The following is a 21,593-nucleotide window of genomic DNA, read 5'->3' on the forward strand; positions in this document are numbered from 1 at the left end:
GGATACTTTCGGAACTCTACCGAGAATGACCCTCAACGTCATTTGCAGAATTTTGTGGATGTTTGTGCTAATCACATCCAGAAAAACGTTCCACAAGATGCTATTCGGTTGAGGTTATTCAAATATTCCTTAGCTGGAGAGGCAAGAACATGGTTTGAGAAGCTGCCCCGAAATTCGATTACTTCATGGGCACAGATGGTAGCTGCTTTTCTCACAAAGTGGTACCCCCTAGGAAAAAGGCTGAAATTCATGACAAGATATATGAATTTAAGCAGCAACTGGGGGAACAACTACATGAAGCCTGAGAGAGATTTAAAGAGTATTTTCAGAAGAGCCCGAATCATGGCTTTCCGGAACATATATTAATGGAGAAGTTCTACCGAGGGTTAGATCCAGTGACACAGTCAGTAGCTAATAATGCAGCTGATGGTTGTTTTATGAACAAGACCTTTCAACGAGTGACCACCATACTTAACAAGCTGACGACTCATAATCAGGCTTGGCACTCAAACAATGCTGATGTAGTACCGTATGGTAGTGCTATGATCCAGAATATAGTGAAGGAGAATCAGGACACCCAGCAAACTTTGGCATAACTTGCAACAAATATTTCCTTGCTAATTAAGAAGTTTGATGAATCCCAAATCAAGAAGGTAAATATTTGTGAGGATGATACAGTTTTGCCAAAAGGGATGTACCATGCTCAAGATGGTCCATTCCATGATGGGCCACCTATGCAGGTTGAAGATGCTAATTATGTAAATAACTCTCAAGGGGGTTACCAAAGACATAATTACCAAGGTGGCTATCAGAATCCGAATCAATGAAGACCTCAGCAAGGTCAAGGTTCTTACAACAACTCTGGGAAGTACAACAATAATTATGGTGGTGCAAACCAAGGGAGTTACAACAACAACAACAATTTTGGGAACAAGAGTTCCAATCCTTATATACCCCCGAAAGGGTAGTCAACAGAGCAAGGTAGTTAGAAGGTTGAAGCAATGCTTGAGAAGATTCTAGCCAATCAATCCAAGTCTGGAAGGACTTTATCTGGGCTGACAGAAACAGTGGGTTCCCATACAACAGCTATTCAGAAGCTTGAGTCGCATATGATGGATATTTCTAGAGAGCAGCACCCTCCTAAAAAAGGAGGACTTCCAAGTGACACTATTCCAAATCCTAAGAATGGGGGAGGCGGTGTAGACCGTGTGTTTGCCATCACTACTAGGAGTGGTAAAACACTCCAGGGGGCTGCTGAGAAGGTGATTAATCTTGAGCTGATAGATGAAGAGGATGAGGTGCAGCCTGAAGCACCCATTATTGCTGATGAGAATCCTACTAACAAGAAGGTTGCTGATATTCCAGAGATGGAGAAAGAAGCTGATAACACAAGCAAGCAGGCTGTAAAAGGGCCTCTCCGCCCTTTGACGCAGCTTTTCAAATCTAAACCTCCCTTTTCTCAGAGGTTGGTGAAGAAGAAGGAAAATGCTAAGTTCGAGAAGTTTTATGATCAATTGAAGCAGTTATCTCTGAATTTTCCCTTCTTGGAAGCTGTCAAGGAGATGCCTGGGTTTGCGAAATATTTGAAGGATCTGCTGACCAAGAAGAAAATGGTGCAGCATGAAACCGTGAGTTTGACTCACACTGTGAGTTCCATCATTTCAACTACAACTATTCAGAAAAGGGAGATCCTGGGGCGTTCACCATTCCTTGTTCTATTGGGCACCATGATTTTGCTCGTGCGTTGTGTGATAATGGGGCGAGTATTAATTTGATGCCCCTTGCTATATATAAACAATCAGGTTTGGGGATGCCAAGGCCGACTACTATGAGATTGCAGATGGCTGATAGGTCTATCAAAAGACCTGTTGGGGTGGTTGATGATGTAATTGTGCGGGTTGGTGATTTTATGTTGCCCGCTGATTTTGTGATTCTTGACTGTGCTGTTGATCGGGACATTCCTATCATTCTGGGGAGACCTTTCCTTGCTACAGGGAGGGCTCTGATGGATTCGGAGAAAAATGAAATCAAGTTTCGAGTCAACAATGAAGAAGTTACTTTTCAAGCTAGCAAAGGGATGAAGTTACCAAGTGCTTACGAGAGTATTCCGATAATTGATTCGTTTGATGTTGTTGATGAAGCAGTGAAGTTCAAGATGGAAGAAGAAAGTTTGGGTGAAGCTCTAGCTGGCATTCTTGTGAATTTCGATGCTGAAGACATGGAAGGCTATGTGGAGACAGTTAAATCACTTGGTGGGTTGGGCTCATACTCATACCACCCAAAGAAGCTAAATCTTGATCTGGAAAATAGAAAAACTTCTCCAGTAAAGCCTTCGATCGTTGAGCCACCTAAGTTGGAGCTTAAGCAGCTCCCATCACATCTGAAATATGAGTTCCTTGGTCCGGACAATACATTACTGGTGATTGTTTCAGCCCTATTGACTGAGGAGCAGATTTTGCAGCTTTTGGAGGTGTTGAGAGAGTATAGGCGTGCTATTGGTTGGACCATAGCAGACATTCGAGGTATTCCATCTGGGATCTGTGAGCACAAAATCCAGTTGGAGGAAGATAGCAAACCAAGTATAGAGCATCAGAGGCGACTGAATGAGAATATGCAAGAGGTCATCAAGAAAGAGATCATCAAATGGCTGGATGCGGGCGTGGTTTACCGAATTGCTGATAGTAAATCGGTAAGCCCAGTCCAATGTGTTCTTAAGAAGGGTGGCATTACTGTTGTGCCGAATGCAAAGAATGAGTTGATCCCGACCAGAACTGTCACCGGATGGAGAGTTTGCATGGACTATCGCAAGCTCAACACAGCCACTTGCAAGGACCATTTCCCTATGCCCTTCATTGATCAGATGCTTGATAGGCTAGCAGGGCGTTCCTACTATTGCTTCCTTGATGGTTATTCGGGCTACAATCAGATCAACATTGCTTTGAAGGATCAGGAGAAGACCACTTTTACTTGTCCTTATGGGACATTTGTGGATGCCTTTTGGTTTGTGTAATGTGCCAGCCACTTTTCAGAGGTGCATGATGTCAATCTTCTCTGACATGGTAGAGGATTTCTTGGAAGTGTTTATGGATGACTTTTCCGTGGTGGGTGATTCATTTGAAGATTGTCTTGGCCATCTGGGTCAAGTGCTAAAAAGGTGTGAGGAGACCAATCTGGTGCTAAATTGGGAGAAGTGCCATTTTATGGTGAAGGAAGGAATCGTCCTCGGTCATAAAATCTCTGAAAAGGGAATCGAGGTCGATCAAGCGAAAATTGATGTGATTGCAAAACTTCCACCACCTATCTCAGTCAAAGGTGTCCGAAGTTTCTTGGGACATGCTGGATTCTACAGGCGCTTCATCAAAGATTTCTCCAATATTGCCAATCCAATGTGTAAGCTTCTTGAAAAAGAGGCTAAATTTGTGTTTGATGATAAATGCCAGAAGGTGTTTGAGGAGTTAAAAGAGCGTCTCACTACTGCGCCTATTATTGTTGCTCCTGATTATTCCTTGCCATTTGAACTGATGTGTGATGCTAGTGGTTTCGCAATAGGTGTTGTGCTTGGGCAGAGGCACAATAAAATTATGCACTAGATCTATTGTGCAAGCAGAATACTGAATGCTGCTCAGATGAATTACACAGTGACGGAGCAAGAGCTGCTTTCCATTGTGTTTGCTTTTGAGAAATTTCGGGCCTACTTGTTAGGGTCCAAAGTAGTCATTTACACTAATCATGCAGCCTTGAGATACCTCATGGCAAAGAAGGAAGCAAAGCCACGACTGATCAGATGGGTGCTATTGCTGCGAGAGTTTTATTTTGAGGTGAAGGACCGCAAGGGAACTGAAAACCAGGTTGCTGACCATCTTTCTCGGCTTGAAGAGGCTGGGAGACCTTTTTATGAGCTTGATATAGATGATGCTTTTCCAGATGAGAGGGTGTTGGGTGTGTCAAATGAGGTGGCACCGTGGTATGCTGACATTGCCAATTATTTGGTAACAGGCATAGTTCCAGAAGATATGAAAGCCTACCAAAAGAAGAAATTCTTGCGGGATGTTCGGCAGTACTATTGGGACGAGCCTTATTTGTTCCGAACATGCGCTGACAACATCATTCGGCGTTGTGTTCCGAAAAGTGAAGTGATGGAAATTCTAAAGGCGTGTCATGACTCTCCTGTTGGGGGTCATCATAGCAGAAACCGGACTGCGGCTAAGGTACTTGAGTGCGGCTATTACTGGCCGACTATTTTTCATGATGCTAATCTATTGGTGCGGTCCTGTGATCAATGTCAGAGGCAAGGGAATATCGGCAGAAGGGAAGAGATGCCTATGAATTTTGTTATGGAGGTAGAAGTGTTCGATGTCTGGGGGATTGACTTTATGGGACCCTTTGTGAGTTCGGGTGGCATGAAATATATCTTGGTTGCTGTGGACTATGTGTCAAAATGGGTAGAAGCGGTGGCTTTACCTAATAATAAGTCCAAGAGTGTTATGAGGTTCCTCAAGAAGAACATATTTACTCGTTTTGGTACTCCGAGGGCTATAATCAGCGATGGTGGATCCCAACTTTTGTAATAGAGCTTTCGCGGGACTGATGGAGAAATATGGTGTAAAACATAGGGTGGCAACGCCTTATCACCCTCAAACAAGTGGATAGGTTGAAGTGTCCAATAGGGAGATCAAGAGTATTCTAGCAAAAACAGTGAATGCAAATAGAACTGATTGGGCCCGCAAGCTCGATGATGCTCTATGGGCATACCGGACTGCTTTCAAGACTCCGATTGGAACTTCACCCTTCAAGCTTGTATTCGGAAAAGCTTGTCACTTGCCGGTTGAACTTGAGCACAAGGTTATGTGGGCCCTGAAGAAACTGAATATGGATTGGGAGGAAGCAACCAAGCTCAGGTTGTTTCAACTGAATGAGATGGATGAGTTTCGGTACCAGGCATATGAGAGTGCAGCACTTTATAAAGAAAGGATGAAGCAATACCATGACAAGAAGATCCTGAAGCGAGAGTTCTACAAAGGTGACCCTGTATTGCTGTTTAACTCTCGGTTGAAGTTGCTGCCTGGTCAGCTTAAATCAAGGTGGTCTGGTCCGTTTGAGGTGGTAGGTGTTTCACCCCATGGAGAAATTGAGTTAAAGTCCGGAGATGGAACTCGAACATTTAAGGTGAATGGGCAGAGATTGAAGCACTATCATGGAATGGTCTCGGAGGATAGGATTGTTGATCGCTACAGGTTAAAGCACCTCGGAACGAACAATGATCTGGTGTACCAAGATAAGGAGTAAATGGTCACCACCGTCGTGCCACGACGTTAAATCAAGCGCTTCTTGGGAGGCAACCCAAGTGTAATGTTTATTTTTCTTTTTGTTGTTTTTGATTACATATAGGGTAATGGTTGTTTTGGTACAGGAACATATTGCAGAAAATATTGCTAAATAGCAGTTAAGTTCAGTAGTAAGAAACTGTCTCGCAACATTGCAAAATACGCCTGCAGTTTACGGACCGTATTTCACAATACGGCTCGTAAAACAGGGTGTATTTAACAATGTCGCAAAACAGTAAGCACTGTAATGTAACATGACAGTTTACGACCACGGAGGACAGCCCGTATTTCACAATACGGTCCGTAAACATGATCGTAATCTATCATGAGACAATATAGTGTACTGCCCACATCAACATCTCTAAATACGGGTCGTAAATCACTTTACGGACTGTATTTAGAATTTAAATAAAAAAAGGGGCACGATTTAAACATAATAGAGGGCAGCATTTTAAATGAAGGGCAGAGAACCGTTTTCACACCCATTAACTTCCCTCCATTAACTCACACTCCTGGAACGTTCCCTCTTCAACTTTCCTCCTTCTTCTAAAACCCCCACGATTTCCCACCATAAACCCATCATCTTCCATCTTTCTAAACTCCATAAATACCCAACTCACACCCAAAACTCACTCTCAGGAAAATTCGTAATCTCTCTGCCCTGGGTTTAAATTTGGTTGTGATTGAAGTTGTGTTCTCCAAGTCTTGTTGATTGTGATATGTTAGTTCATAATAAAAAGGTATGATTGACATTCTCTACTCTTATTTTCCAGCAGTGAGTTTGAACTTGATGGTAAGTATTGATTAGGCTAGGTTTTGTGAAATTGAGTGTTTGCTTACCTTGGTTAATGATCTTGTGAGGTTATAGCTATGCTAATTTCTTGTAATTCTCTTGGGAGGTTGTTAATAAAACCCAAATGGGTCGGAGGGCATTCCATACTTTAATATTCAAAAATTTGAAGTTATGGTCTGCCCACCCATAGCTTGACTCTTGAGGGAATTATGAAAAAATTGGTAGAAAGTTGGGTGAAGTCTGAGTAGCCTAATCCCCAAAACAATGTGAAACCGAGATGTGAAACGAAATCCTGAAATCAGAACATGTATCTATCTGTGATGCGAAACACGATCATACTTTACGGACCGTATTTCAGTTTACGGTTCGTATTTAAGCATGTCACGAAGGGACAGAATAGTCTCCAAGAAGATGAGCAATTTACGATCGTACTTTACGGACCATATTTCAGTTTACGGTCCGTATTTAAGCATGTCACCAAGGGACATAATGTTCCCCAAGAAAATGAGCAGTTTACGATCGTACTTTACGGACCGTATTTCAGTTTACGGTCCGTCTTTTGAGTTTACGGTCACAGACAGAACACAGATTTTGTGCACAGTCAAGTTGTCTTATCTTTGATCGGATGTTCCATGGTAACTAATATGATGTGTCTTTTGCAGGAATGGGTCAAAAAAGGAATGCAAAGAAAGCGGGGGCCAAAAGCACTGGCACAAGAAAGAAAGCGCGCTCGGATTCAAGGTTGATAGATGAACCCTCCAATTCAGAAGGAAAAAAAATCAGGATCCGAGTGCACAGAGGTTATACCGCCACCAAAGGTCAGGGGGCCCCCCACACAAGGCACATCGGCAAGGCCATCACAACCCCCACCTATGACCCCGTCCAAGTCTGCGTCGGAAGCCTCCCAGTCTGAAGAGGGGGATTCTGACGTGGAAGTATCAAGCAGGGGGGCAGCCCACTAAACGGATCAGGAGAGTGACTCAGCAGGGCCTAGTGATGGTAATGATCCGGATGATGGTACGTTGCCAAACGGTCGTAAACTGGCCGTCAGGACCAAACGTCTGGAGGAAGAAAAACTTCGGTTCTCGGTCAAAGGGTCAAAGAAATTGTTTGACCAATGGATGGCCGAGACAAAAACTAGGGGACAACCGCCGCAGAAAATATTTGAAGAACGGCGACTGATTTTCAATGGTATTTCGGCTCACCCACACCTGGATGATACCATCAAAGGGTACAAGTTGGATGTGTTCTCTCATGAGGCGGGAGAGTATGCTCCGCACATTGTGCGGGAGTTCTATGCATCATATGGGGCTGTATTGATGTCGATGAAGAAGTTGAGTCGTGGTTGGCATGAGATACCCATGCTGGAGAATGTGACAGTCTAGAACTCACTGGTTGATATTTCCTCCAAAGCCATCAACAGAGTCCTGTTTGGTAATAATTTTGTGGCTCCCACTGATCTGAGCCTGTTCCTAGACAAACGAGACAGGAAAGACAAGAAATCTATGAGGGAATGGACTGTTGCAATTATCACATCTGAGCCACATGAGCAAAAATAGACTAATGATGGGAAAATCAAGATTGCTAAAAGTTGTTTATCCACAGAGGCTAAGTTTTGGTGGACGTTGCTTCGGTACAGGATCACTCCAACCCAGGCAGATAATACCCTCTCCACCAGTCAGGCAGTCACTATTGCCTCATTGATGTCAAGGTACCCGATGAATATTGGGGAGCTAATAGCTGAGGAGCAGCATGTGCGGGCACACAAGCCCGACCAGAACATGATATTTCCGTGTCTTATCACGGAATTGTGTAGACGGGCAAGGATATTTCAGCTTCCAGAATGGGACGGCACCATCACAGCTGCTCATGTGGGGGATTGGAGGAAGAGTAAGGTGAAGAGCAAGAAGGACCAAGAGGCAGATCAGTTCGGTGATGACGATGACACTCAGCTAGAGTTGAGTCAGAGCCGTGCTTATGGGACAGATCCAGTAGAGTCCGAGATTGGTGTTTCCACTACTGGGACTGATGCTCCCACGACAGGTGTTCCAGATACTGTCGATACACAGGCCTTTGAAGCCACGCTGGGTGTTTCTGAGGCAAGACCTCCACCACCACCTCCGGCCACACAGGGCCCTCCTTCGGGGTCTGCCACTACCGCTACGACAACCGAGCCTGCTGATCCAGAGCTAGAGTTGCTGCACTTCAGCCATGCTAACTACAGCCAGATTGCAGTTAAAGCGGTGAGGACTGAAAGGCAAGTAGAAAAAATCTTGCAACAATTTAAGCCGAAAGCGGTGAAAATAGTGCAGCAGTTGGTTACAGAGGCGACCACAGAAATCTGTGCAGAGTTTGAGAAAAAACACGAAGTGTATCAGGCTAGACTAGACAGTTTTGAGGCGAAATTGTTGACTCGAGAGCAGACCACACCCGGTAGGGAGTCTAGCTCATTGAGGAGTGAGTTGGAGAAGCTGAAGAAGGAGCTTGAGGCACTCAAAGTGCAAGGTATGGTAGCCGCACCGCGTGCCATTTTGCCTAATACGTTTAAGGTGCTGGATCTGCTGGATTCTGAGGAGGAGGCAGAGGATGCCGAACCTTTTGTTCGCGATACGAGAAAGAGGGTTCGTGAGACATCTGAGGACCCAGAGGAGTTGGCCAAGAGATTGAAGAAGACAGAGAAGAAGGAAATGAGCAGGCAATCCTTCAGTTGTTGGTTGAGCCGCAGCGCCAACCGGGAGAGTCCACGAGTCAACCGCCGGATGCAGCGGGCCAGTCATGAGTTTCGCACAACACCAAGGGCACCAAGGTACCACTTCTTTTTCCCTCATTCTTATAAGTGAAGCACTGGGACAGTTCTTGATTCTTTAGTTGGGGGTGGGCCTATTTGAAAGTAGTGTAATGTAAATATGTGTTTAGGAACCCCCTCGGCTTTTCTTTGCCAGAGTTCTTTTCCTGAGGGGGGTTTGTTTTGTTGAAACTGGCATGTTTAGGATGTTGCTTAGGTTGAGTAGAGTAATTTTGACTTAGTTGGTGTTACTTTGTAACTGATGGCATGTGTTATGGTTTGTTGGAAATTTTGGACCCCTCGAAAATTATAAAAATGCATACTTAGACCAGTTATTGGTTGACATGATTGATTCTTTATATGACATTGGAATTATTGGGGTATTGTGTGTGATAAATGACTACTTAGGAGGTCACAAGTGCAAAAATAATTGTCCTTATGCCAATATGTGTGTGAGTTGTTAGTTTAATTCTGTTTAAGAATGTATAATCTAGAACTTGCCTTGTTGGTCTTATTTGAAATCCGAAAGTTAGTTTGGTTGGAAAATGATCTTAGGCTTTCTTTGTGTAAATAGTCACTTTGCCTAAATAAGTCTTACCAAAAGCTGAAAATATCACTAGTTTCCCTTTTTGACCTTTTTCTTGGCTAGCCGAATGAAAACCTCACCTGTTGTGAAATTTATCCATCTTCGCACCCGTTCCCTCCTTGATGCTACTAGATAGATGAGGCAAAGCGCCTAAGTTGGGGGTGAATTAAATGTGAAGTAGATGTTAAAAACATATGTTGGGGGTGGTGGAGTTTGCTAGTAGAGAGTCGATGTGGTAGTTGCATATATATATATATATATATATATATATATATATATATATATATATATATATATATATATAAAAAGAACAGAAAAATGTAACACAAAAAGAATTGCTAGTTGGATAGGAATAAAATCACACCGAGGTTGAAAACTTGAAAGAAAATAAAGGGGTTGGAAAGAAAAGAGGCGAATCAAGGTGAAGAGATGCTGTAGTGTTCAAGGAGGGTGAGTCACTGATATCCAAAAAGTATCCTACCCGTCCCTAAGCCTACATTACAAGCCGAAACAAGTCCTAATGTGATCACAACCGAACGAGCCTAGGATGAGAACATAGAAAATAAGGGCAAGCCTATGGTATTTGCATGTGTAGATATGAATTTCTTTGTGAGTGTGAGTATTTTTCTCTTCTCTTTCATCTTCGTCCCATTATTGTTGTATGTATGTGTGTTGGGACATTCTTTGGTCTATGTGAGGGCATAAGGATGAGAATTGAGCAAAATAAAGTGACCGCCTAAAGTAGCGTTTGTGTGCATCATAATAGGCTCGATAATGTAATGTCATGCATTGAAGCTTCATTGTTAGTCATAGCGTTCTTAAGTTGTGTATATTGCTTTAAAATAGAAAGTTGGGGTGGTCCTTTGAAGAAAACCATGCATGCCAGTAGTTCAGAGTCAAAACCAATGTAGACATTGTTATTCTATGAGATTTAGGTGTAAGATTGAGTCGTTGTTTTGTATGGCTTGCTTGAGGACAAGCAAAGACTTTAAGTTGGAGGTGTTGATGTGGTGTGATTTTACGCCAAAAATCAATGCTTTTCTGCTATAAGTTTTACTTGTTTTTAAGCAAGTCTATGTGATTTTACGTGATTTTTAGTGTTTTTCAGGAAACGGAGCAGATTTGGAATGAAAACAGTTGGAAGTACAGAAGTGGGCGTAAACTCAGTTTACGGTCCGTATTCTAAAATACGGGCCGTACTCCATGGTCGTATTAAAGAATAACAGAACCAGAAAGGCAGGCTGAGAACATGGTGATTTACAAACTCAGTTACGGACCGTATTTCAGTTTACGGTCCGTATTTCAACACGTATTTAACCATTCGAGCATTTGGCAGAAAGTCTGAGTTTTGCAAGCTGAAAGACAACCGGGCAGTTTACGGGTCGTAAACCACTTTACGGTCCGTATTTCAAAAGATGGAAGTTGCTCACAACTGGAAGGACGACTTGGTCGTAAACTGATTTACGGTCCGTATTTCACTTTACGGACTGTATTTCGTATCGACGGGACCAAAGTGCAAATCTGTAACTGTCATGTTTTCAAAACCTATAAATAGTCATTGTAGGGTTTTTAATAGTTAGGAGTTATTATATTTTTGTCTCTTGACATAGAACATTAAACACTCTCTAGTTTTTGAAAGTTCAAACATCAATTCAAGTATTATCAATTCCTCTTTTCTTCCAAAGTAAGCAATTATGAATTCTTCAATTTCTTATTCCTTGTTCTTTGTCATGAGTAGCTAAATTCCCTTACTAGGGTTGTGAACCCAATGATGGGTGTTTTGTGATTGGGTTTGTGATTGATATACACATAATGGATTATTAGGGTTTAGTTATTCTTCATTCTTCATTCATAATTAACGGTTGCAAACATTGATTAAAGCCTACCTTGATTTATTTGGGAAAATAATTAGGGTTGGTAAGAATAACTAACAAGGACTCAAAGCTTTAAACTTTGTTTAATAAATTCACTTAGGAATAAGAAGAATTTACTTGTCATGATTAATCGTTCTTCATGATTACTTTCTTATATTTGGGAAAATCATAGAAAGACATAATCTTTATTTATTGGGAAATAGTAGAAATTCACATAGAGATTAAGTGCATTCATATAATGATCCGTTATAAGTATATCAAGATCAATACCCATAATCATACACTCTATCTAGCGGGGACACAACCTTAGTTTCTTTTACCATAAATTTCCACCAAAGCAAGAAGATAGCAATTTGTTATAGAAAAACCAACTTTTATCGAAATCATCTGATTAAGACATTAGACCTAGAACTTAGCATCCTACGACTTTAGTAACCTTTTCACACCATATTCCCTGTGAGATTCGACCCCAACCTTGTTGGGTTACTATATTTGACAACGTCCGCGTTATACCATTAATAGGTGTAATTTGAGCGTACCAAGTATGTAAGGCATGCATAGTAACATGATAAAAGCAGGAAGAATAGCGTAAGATACCAGAACCGTTTATACCTCATGATACCTTTTAAGACATTCATTTTGCCTACCTAACCTTTTTCTAGAAGAAACATTTCATATATCCACAAATAATACAATACAATACAATATAATACAATACAATACAATACCGTACCCGACCATAGTAAGGCTCGGTAACATCCGTACCCGACTGCAGTGGTATGCGTGCAATAGATATCATACCCGACCATATAAGCTCGGTGTCATTCACACCATATTCGTACCCGGCCATAGCAAGGCTCGGTGTTACAGATGACTATATATATATATATATATATATATATATATATATATATATATATATAAGAGTACATAAATAAAAGCACATCATCATCATCATCATCATTATCATTATAACTATATCTTTCCTTAGAGGATCAACAATCGTAGGATGAGATCAATAGGGTCATGAGAGTATCAAGAACAATGAACTTGGATAGCATTAGAAATGGAATTATCATCGTCGCTATATCTTACCTTGAAGGAACAACTACCAGAAGGTGAGATTAACAATAATGAATAAAATCGAGAAAATCATGAAATAAGCTCAATAATCTCATAATAGCATCAAGTCCATAAGCTTTGGAATCTGTAGAATGGGATCATTACCATCATCATTATCATCATAGAAAACATCTATCTTTAGTATCATAAGAACTTTGAGAATCATGAAATTCTAGCTTTTGAGAATAAGGATGTTATGGAAAATATGTGTGGATTCATAAGAAAAGAATCATGCCTTTAGAAAGAAAGAGATTTAGCCTTAACATACCTTTTCGGTCTCCTTAACCACTTAACGCTTATCCTCCCAAGCTGGTAAATCTACATTCAAGAGAATTCATATTATTGTTAGGCTTATCGTCATATGCTTATCTTAAGCCTTCAAATTAAACCCCTTTAGAATCTGCCGAAATTCGGGCAGCATCTCTCCTATATCTTCTACTCCCTCCAATCTTCAAAACAACTCCCAAAGCACAATAAAACATCAACAATTCCATAATCAAAAGATTACATTCAAACTACACTCAATTCAATCCCAAAATTTCTTTTCATAATCAATCCATAATAACAACTTCATACAACCACTTATAAACTCATATACGATAATTCCTTAACATCATTCTTATCCCTCATAACAATATTATGCTCAAAACATACTAATAATTATAACTCAAGTTAATTCACAACTCAAAATATCATCAAATGCATATTTGAACTTTTCCTCCAATTTTCTTCACTTCAAATCTTAACATAATTACCAAACAAACTCATAAACATGAAACTAATATGAAATCTTACCTTAAAATTCAAGAACACTTCAATTCCATGGTTTCTCCACCTTAAAAATACTCACCCAAACATCTTCAAGAAGAGGAGACAAGTGTAGACCTCACATGGAAACCCTTAACCACTTGAATCTTCACTTTGATCCTTGGTTTGGGCTTGGAAATATGTTGGAATATATTTGGAGAAGTTTCTAGGACTTCCTAAGACTTGAGGCTATGTTAAAAATGAAATAAAAATGACCAAAATTATTATATAGACTTGTAGGAATATATGTGCATGTTGTAGAAGTTGGAGGAATGTTCTAGAGAATTTGGGATATGTTTAGGGGAATTTGGATATACCAGGAGAGATACCTCTCCGAAGTTGACCCAAAATTTCTGTCCAAAATTCTGCCAAAATTTTTCCAAATTTTTGACAAACTCATTTTCTTCGATTTGCTTGTTCCCAGAACCTTTAGACACTTTATAAGGGTTCCATGACCTCTCCGAGCTTACGTTAGTTTACGCTCAACGCAAACGACGTGAAATTTTTTTGAGGTGTAACAAGGAGGCAGGTGACATGGTATGGGGCGAGGCAAGGTAGAGCCTCTGTGGCAACACCAGCTAGACAAAGAATACCAACACTTTCTCAGGGCTATGATAGGGCTGTGTCTCCCAATCCGGAGGTAGATCTTGAGGATCAGCCGATTCTGGCTGAGGAGTATGGACTAGCACAGGCACCGCCTGGTTTCATTGCTACACCAGTGATACAGGATACATTAGTTTGGATTTTAGGGTTCCTTGAGGGTATGGCTCAGGCGGGAATTTGGCTTGTCACTCTAGACGGCTCATACACTATAACCAGAGGTCAGACTCCAGAGCACATGTTTGTACTGGGGTTTTGGACTCTAGGGGTCCAGCCAACTACTGTTGTGGCTTCTCAATTTGATGATTTGGTTCTGGCTGGATTGTACCCCATCTGGAAAACTAGCCGACTATGTTTATTGATGAGCAAAAGATGTTCGATAGGTTTAATAGGATGGGGCCTCCCAAGTTATCTTGGAAGCTAAGTGAGGATGCTTATGAGTTATTGATTAGCTATCACGAGAGGTACATAACCTAGGACTGGTTGAGTCCCACGGAGTTGATTACACGTCATTTGAAATGATCGACGATGCCAAGAAATGTTAGAGAGATTATATTAGCAGTTGGCCAGCTGTGTCACCTCCATTTACTTGAGCTCAGTATTCTCAGCGATTTTTGGACAAGTATGTTCCTATTGTATTAGAGAGCTTAGGAGGGATCAATTTGAAGGTTTGAGGAAGGATGGCATATTAGTTACTGAGTATGAGATGAGGTTCCATGACTTGGCTCTGCATGCGATGATGATACTTCCCACCGAGGCAGAGAAGGCGAAGAGAGTTTTTTCCGAGGGTTGACAATTCCTATTAGTTTGGGTGTTTCTCAAATTATTGCTACTGGGTCTTTTTGTTTTAAGTTGTGGTGGATGTCGCCAGGGATATAGAGATGATTTCATGTCAGGGTCATAAGGGCAAGATGGCCCGTTACATTTGTAGCTACTGTGGTACTCTGCCTTGGAGGCGAGGTTACTCATGGAGACATTATCATTGTCTAGTGTACATGTTTTTATCCATCTTACACCTCTTATTTATTACTTTTGCTTATGTTTTAAGTATATTTTGATGTATATTCCGACAACTATACACTTGATATATGTGTTTATTGTGTTTAGGTGATGACTTGATGCGAAGCTTATGGTTTGATGTGAAAAGAGATTTGGCGGCATTAGTAGTTGCATTGAAGATGTGGAAGCATTACATCTATGGTGTGCATTATGAGGTACTTACTAATCATTGAAGTCTTCAGTATATTTTCAATTTGAGGCAATAGAGGTGGTTAGAGATGCTCAAGAATTATGATATGACTATTCTTTATCATCCTAGCAAGGCCAATGTAGTGGTGGATGCCTTGAGTTGAAAGGCGGTAAGTATGGGTAGCCTAGCATCGTTACAGGTAGAGGAGTGACCTTTGGCTATGGATGTCCAGTCTTTGGCAAATAGTATGGTGAGACTTGATATTTCAAAACCTGGAAAGGTTCTAGCTTGTGTGGAGGCACAGTGTTCTTTATTAGAGCAGATTAGAGCCCGGCAGTTTGATGATGCAAAGTTGTGTAAGATTCGGGACAAGGTGTTGAAGGGAAAGGCAAGGGAGGAAATTCTTGATGATGAGGGAGTTTTGGGGATCAAGGGTTGCATTTGTATTCCCAAGGTGGGAGAATTGACTAAATTGATCATGGAAGAGGCTCAAAGCTCAAGATACTCTCTTCATCCAGGAGCTACAAAGATGTATTGAGATTTGAAACAACATTATTGGTGGGGCAGTATGAAGAGGGACATTGCAAGATTTGTGTCTTAGTGTTTGGATTGTCAACAAGTGAAATACGAGCCCCAAAAGTGAGGTGGAATTAATCAGAGAATGCCTATACCTGAGTGGAAATGAAAGTTAATTGCTATGGACTTCGTGGTAGGGTTTCCATGAACTTTGGGAAAATTTGATGCTATTTGGGTCATTGTGGACCGTTTGACTAAGTCGGCTAATTTCGTACCGATTCAGACTACCTACAATTCAGAGAAGTTGGCCAAAATCTACATCAGGGAGAAAGTTTGTTTGCATGGGGTGCCTATTTCTATCATTTTGGATCGAGGCATTTAGTTTACTTCTTATTTCTAGCGATAAGGAGTTAGGTACTCGAGTGTAACGACCCATTTGCTCGTTACGGACCTTCTTTATTCTTTTCCCAAAATACCCCTTATTTGGGCTTGCACCGATAGTTGTTACACGTGGGAATCATGGATAAGGGTGACCAATAGTCGGGTGGGGAAGAAAATTTAAATCAACTTAGGATTTCCGGTACAGTTTCTTCGCACCTGCGATCAGCGGGCCGTGTCTGCGATGTTTTCGCCACCCTAACGGAAAGTGACAAGTTAAGTGAGTCCGCATTTGCGGACTGCTTCTCCATAGAAGCGAGGCCGCCTTTGTGAGCCTTCTTCCGCCTCTGCGGGATCGCTGAAATCAGCAAACCCTTTTTATACCTTGTTTCCAAATTCGTGCCTTATTTACTCCTAACTTATTCCTTGACCTAGGGAGTGGATAGAAGGCTATTTTAGGTGAGGTTCTCAAGGTTGTTCATGGAAGTAAGTGCTCTAATCCTTAAATGTCTTTCCTTCTTTAGGATTTTAAGGTCTCATGATATAAATCTTGTTGGGAGGGTGATTAATGACTTGTAAACCCTAAGTGGGTAAATGGTGTCTTTAACTAATATCATGGTTGTTTAGGGTTAATAATTTATTGTTTATCTTGGGGAAAACCTTTTTCTAACTCTAATATTTAATTCTAAACTTGATTTCTCAAATGGGTTAGTGTATGATTTTTTTAGAAATTGGGGGTATTGGTAATAAAAGGAAATAGAAGCTCTCTTGGGGTTAGATAATTATGAAATTAGGCTATTCATCTTAGGGGAACCTAGTAAACTAGTGTAAAGGAAAAATTTTGATTTTGCCCTTGTGGGCCCGGGGTCGTTCTCCATAGATCTCTTAGAACTCTTCTAGACTCGTAGTAGTTGAATCTCCTCGACGCGTTACTTACATGAAATACTTGTTTTTTAGATCCTATTGTTCTCAATGCTTCCCGAAGAAGGAAGATGAAGTTCGAGAGGGATATTCGTGGCACCTGTTCATCTTCGAGGTAGGTTAAGGCTTACTTGAGCTAGACTTCGATTAGGAATTCATATGTAATTAGTAGATGTTGGTGGAGAAAGCATGCATAGGTGTTCAGACAAGGCATTTGGGATAGATACTCATAGGTTGGTAATTGTCTTATGTCTGTGACTTGTCGCCATATTGTGATATTGGGCTTGTTGTTGTGTTTATCACCATATTGTGATATCAGGCTTGTTGTTGTGTTTGTGATGTTGGGCTTGTCGCCCCATATTGTGACGTTGTGCTTGTTGCGTTATTTATCATGAATAGAGGTTGTGTTGAGCTTGATGTTGCTTGTTGAGAATATTCTTGGTATAGTATGCCATTTCCTTTATCCCTTATCATTCTTGGTAGGTTTACCCATATTAAGATCATTTATGTACAAACTGGGGTTTATGAGGGAGACTAATGTAATGCTAATAGGCTTGGGAGTTAGAAGTTCCATTTAGGCTTATGAATTGAGTTGTGAGTTACATTGTACTTGTGCTCGGGGTTAAATTGGTTGTTGAATCTTTTGGTTATGGATGATTGATTGCGGTTATTACACCTTTATGATAATCGTTGTTGAGTTTGACATTCATGCATGCATTTCATTCCGCATTCACATGGTTGCATGATGTGTTTCCAATGGAAACAATGACAAAAGTAATATGGTATTGATGACAGATTTATGGCAACAATTATAAGGTATTATGATATTTTGATGGAAATATTACGTGAATCCGTGATCCGAGGTTGTTACCGGAGCGGACGGAATGTGAGCTCGTGATCCGATGGGACATTCGGGAGTGAGCGTTACATGGACTTCGCGGCTCCCCATGGGTCATGACTATCGATACGTCGAAAATTCTGTCTGTAGCATGTGTGTATAGGTTGTAACATTGTCCATTGCATTGAATTACACTTCATCCATTTGCATGCATTTTACATCATATTATTTTTGTCTTATCTTGTCTGCCCCTTGGTTGTGTAAGGCTTGAATGACTGTTTGGTTGTGAGGTAGGAATCATGGTGAGGTGAACATATATATCGAGGAATAGTACTTGACTTTAGGATATGATTCAAGCGTAGAGAGACTCTCTTATACTATGTGTTGTGAACTGTCGTGTTGATATGTGTACTTCCTCGTTGATTTCCTATCATACTCATTTGTTTATTTCCTCTTGTTATATATGTCTTGCTAATTGTTGTCGGCCTATGATGCTTACCAGTACGTGTGTTGTACTGATACTACTCTTCCTACACCCTTTTTGGGGTGTAGAGTTGTTCCAGGTTGATGCCCGAGGTTCAGTTAGCTTCTAAGGATCTCACAGTGTCCACTCTAAAGCTTTCTGTTGATTCTCTTTCCAAAACAGAAGATGTACTTAGTTAAATGATAGTTCATGGCATGTTATATATCTTAGAAGCTCTTGTACGAGTCTAGACCCGGTTTTGGGAGACGGTTTATTTAATGAAAAGTATTTCCTTTCGTTATTTTCTTCTCTTTAAATGATGTTTGGAATGGTTAGCTTACTATTTTTTTTCTTTCTAAAAATGGTGTAAATTGAGTTTGGGTTTAGGAAGGGCTCGCCCACCAGGAGGGTTAGTGTGGGTGCCCACACGATCCACGAGTTGGGTCGTGACATCGGGTGGAGCTTAGTACAATATTTCACCCTCATACTTATGGTCAGTCCGAGCAGACTATTCAGGTCCTTGATGACATGTTACGACCATGCGTGATTGATTTTGGTGGTCATTGGGATCAGTTCTAGCCTTTGGCGGAGTTTGCTTACAACAATTGTTACTATTCAATCATTGAGATGGAACCATTCGAGTTATTATATGGTAGGAGGTTTCATTCTCCGGTTGGTTGGTTTGATACATTTAAGGTTAGACCTTGGGGTACAGACCTGTTGCGGGATTCTTTAGACAAGGTCAAGCTGATTCAGGAGAGACTTCTCACATCTTAGAGTAGGTAAAAGAGTTATGCAGATCGGTAGGTTTGTGAATTAGAGTTCATGGTTGGTGAGTGGGTATTTTTTATGGTTTCATCCATGAAGGGTGAGATGAGGTTTGGAAAGAAAGGCAAGTTGAGCCCTAGTTATATTGGTCCTTTTTGAGATTTTTTAGCGTATTGGTAAGGTATCCTATGAGTTGGGTTTTCTTCTTGGTTTTTCGGGTGTCCATCCTATGTTTCATATTTCTATGCTCAAGAAGTACCATTCGGATGGTTCTCATGTGATTCAATGGGATTCGGTGTTGCTTGATCAGAACTTGACTTTTGAGGAAGAGCCAGTTACTATTCTAGATAGACTAATTCGAAAGTTGAGGTCCAAGAAGATTGCTTCGGTAAAGGTTCAATAGAGGCATTGGTCGATTGATAGGCTACTTGTGAGACGGAGTCGGACATGCGGAGTAGATATCCCAAGGTTTTCAGTGATTCAGGTACTTGTTTTCTCATTTATGTTCGAGGACAAACATGTGTTCAAGTGGTGGATGATGTAACGACCCGTTAGGTCATTTTGGTTATTTTGCTTATTTTACCCTAAATGACCCTTACCCTAGCTTCTTCATGATATATTTGACTTGCGAGGATCGGAGGTGCGATTCCCTAGGCATTTGGGTGAGTTTTGAGTAAGAAAAAGGAGTTTTGGGGAATCCTTAAGGAATGGGTTGACCAAAGTCAACACTGGGGGTAGATGAGTCTTTTTGGAAGTTTCGTCGATTCCTTTAGGTCCGGCATGTCGATTATGACTTAGTTGACTAGTTGGTTCGGTTCCCGAGGGACTCGGGAGTATTTTGGACCTTTGGTTGGAATTTGGCTTCTAAGAGAATTGGAGGTTCCAGAATCGGGATTGTCTAAGGAAAGGTGAATCTGTTCAGGGAAGGGTTCATGAAAGATGTGAAAGAAATCCACTATTTGATGGATTGCATTCTAGGGGCTCCACCAGTCACTAAAGAGGCTGAGTAAAATAAATACTCGGAGCGGCCATGGAAAGCAAGTGCTGCACCAATGCTTATCCTAGAGAGATTCAAAATTTTGTATATCCCAAAGTATGATAGGACTATAGACCCACAAGAGTCAGGACCACGTGACTATGTATACCACTGGTATCCAAGGGAATGATTTAACGAAAGAGGAAATCAAATCCATTCTGATCAAGAAGTTCGGCGAGACACTCACAAAGGGAGCTTTAACATGGTGTTGACACCTAACTTTTTCCCTCCATAAATTTTATTTAATTAGTTGAACTACTCGAATCGTAAACGGGGTGGCATATGCACTTTTCAGATTAAAAAAAAATTACAAAATTATTTTGGTGACATTTTACCATTTCATTTGAAAAAATATCATCAAGTATATCATTTGCATATTTTTCACATGACTTATGATTTTTAAACATATTTATCAGAATTTAAAGTCAAAATAGTGAAAAAAATTATTTAATTAATTGTTTAAACTAAACTATGGTTAATTGATAAATATTTCACTCCATTAAAATAAGAAATCCAATTAGTTAAATAGATAATCAATCGCATATAAATTTTTACATCAATTTAGCCTTAATTTCAAATATTTTCGATTGAAATGTTTAATTGATTTAGTATTAAATTTGGTTATGATTGAAATAATTTTATTTAGTTTTAAAATCAAATCATACTCATATTTGCATAAAATGACCATCTCATTTAAATCTTTTCAATTGTTATGAGAGCGGGCCGAAACCCACTTAATTTCGACCAGGCCCAGTCCAAAATGGACATGACCTGGCCCACTTCACCTTTAAGCACAAAAACACCCCAAACCCCTTTTATTTTCCATTTTTTTGCGAAATGGGTATAGAAACCCTAGCTTCTCCTCTCTCTCTCTCTCTCTCTCTCTCTCTCTCTCTCTCTCTCTCGTGTCAAAGTGCCAAAAATGGCAATCATTCACGCGATTTTGCTTTGTTCAGTTTGGGCGTGCTCGTTTCGGACAAAGAGTTAAATGCTTTGTCCTCTCTCCGCCCTCACGTTGCCAAGAAGAGGTGATCGGCTAATGCTTTTTCCTTTTTGTATATCATCTGTACTTTAGTAACAAATGAATCAACTGCGTTCATTTAAGACATTCCCTTAAAAAAACGATGCCTTCTTTGTTATTATGCTTGCCTCATCAAAAAAATAAGAAATTTCCAAACTGATTGACTATAAGTAGAAAATGTTTATTGGGGATTTTGTCTCTTTGTTATTTCATTTCCACATTAGAGACTTAACACTAATTAGATATTCAAAATGGTGACACTTTATATCTCATTTGCACCCTTCAGAGCATTCATCCTTCGGTAGTCTACCTAGTCACGCAGGTTTAATAAACTTTCTTTAATATGATGTTGGTTGTTAAGTTGTACTGACAATTTCCTATTGATTTGTTTCTATTTTTACATTTGATTCATGCTTGTTGATACTTTTTCTAGTCAATGATGATTTTTATACTTTGCGTTATGTCGTTGGATCTCTAATTGGTTCACATGACATATTAATTCTCTTAAATAATTAAACCTTTTGTCTTAAGTTTTTATAGACAGTTGATTTGCCCTACCTACTTCAAGCAAC

General features: G+C 40.4%; 1 non-coding gene across 1 annotated transcript; it reads right to left on the minus strand.

Moving 5' to 3' along the window:
- Positions 1-243: 243 nt before the first annotated feature.
- Positions 244-349, minus strand: LOC132634433 (small nucleolar RNA R71). The gene has a single exon (XR_009580157.1). It is a non-coding gene; the product is annotated as a small nucleolar RNA R71 (small nucleolar RNA).
- Between the last annotated feature and the right edge of the window lie 21,244 nt (positions 350-21,593).

This window comes from Lycium barbarum, chromosome 3 (genome assembly GCF_019175385.1).
Source record: "Lycium barbarum isolate Lr01 chromosome 3, ASM1917538v2, whole genome shotgun sequence".
NCBI classification, from domain to species: Eukaryota; Viridiplantae; Streptophyta; class Magnoliopsida; order Solanales; family Solanaceae; genus Lycium; species Lycium barbarum.